We start from the raw sequence: 1,577 nt of genomic DNA on the forward strand, positions 1-1,577 counted from the left end.
GCACCCTGTGCCTTCACGCAGGCAGGAGCGTACGTCGTAAAAGCGATGCAGTAAAAGCAGAAGTCTCCTTATGACCCATAAAATGGGTCTGGGCTGCACCAAAACAAAACTCCCCGGGTCATCACATTGTAACCCTGCACCTGAGAGTAAAGGTCTTCTGGTGGTTTTAAGTTTACTCAGCTTTATAGGAAGAAAGAAATAGTAGTAATAAAACATCTTACGCACATGTTGTAAGGAGATGTTTAAAGCTCTAGATTAACTGTGCCAGGAAAATTATGGAGTGAGGCACTGATTTTTTTTCCCCCTCTCCATTATTGCTTATGTGTATGTAGAAAAATGGGTTTTACAGCAACACAGGGTCTGTTTTGGGGGTGTTGGAGGGAGGGTGGAAATGGGGAGGCAGGGACCCCCTTCTTCTTTCATTAGAGATTGACATGTTTGTACCTGAACTCCATTAAAATCATGTTGTTAATTCAAAATTAGAGAAGAAACACCAGCCCGGAGCAGCAGGCTTTGTCTCCCCATTCTTTGGGGGGAGAAAAGCTGTGTATGGACCCAGCCAGGTGCAAGACAGGAGAGAGGTAAAGGCTGACAGAGCCCCTCACGAGCGCAGGAATTTGCTCTTTCCCGAATTCTCTGGGAAGGGCTCCAGCATCCCCATGGAGGGGGTTTGGAAGGCTGGGACCTCCTGTCCTAGGCAGAGCGGGACGGGGAGGGCTCACTGCCCCCATGATATCACCACACGGGTGGCGTTCGGCTTAAGAAGAGGAGGAAAGAAAAATGCGAACAGTGTTTAAATGTAAGTTTTGAAAACAGCTGATTTCCACACACCTAACTGGCGTGACTTGCTTTTTGAGTGTTAGGTTGGCTTTTCTGAAAATAGACTGGATACAGATTTATAGGAGATCAGGGAAGAGTCATGGTGAGACTTAAAATACTGAGGTGCAAAGGGGGAATGGAAGCTCTGCTTGGGGAACGGGGAAGAACGGGCCAGATTTGCAGTGGAGGCAGTGTAGCTGATTTGCATGAAAAATATCTTTTGCCCAAATGATTCATAAAATCTGCCCAAACCGTACCCCACTGTGCATGGGTCCACAGGGAGGGAAGATGGGAGGCTGGAGGCAGAGTGGGAAGCGATGGGGCACTGACACCTGCCATCTCCATATGAGTTTCCCCAAAATTGGGGCCAGGAGGGCACATGGCTGAATTCCTCTAAGACCGTGGGGCTGTTATTGAAGACAGGGGGAGGCAAGGTTGAGCAAGATGTACGTTCGGCAGCCAAACTGCAACTTTCCAGCGAGAGCAAACACTGCTAACGCTTCCCCAAACGGACTTCAACCTAAAAACCGGAATATACAGAGAACTGGCGGAGATAAACAGTGGGAGACTGCGCAAGGCTGCAACAAGGTAGTGGGACAGCCTGCAGCTTTGTAAGGAGGAGAGAAGAGCTGGGATGCTGGTGGAAACGCAGGAAAAATAGTAATTTCCAGTTAAATAACTGAGGGTGGTTTAATTAACGCTCGTGGGGTGGCTGGATGCTGGTGATGCCTCGGCTCGGGGGGTGAGGATAGAAAAAT

Source organism: Chlamydotis macqueenii, chromosome 10 (genome assembly GCF_036417535.1).
Source record: "Chlamydotis macqueenii isolate bChlMac1 chromosome 10, bChlMac1.mat, whole genome shotgun sequence".
Classification (NCBI taxonomy): Eukaryota; Metazoa; Chordata; class Aves; order Otidiformes; family Otididae; genus Chlamydotis; species Chlamydotis macqueenii.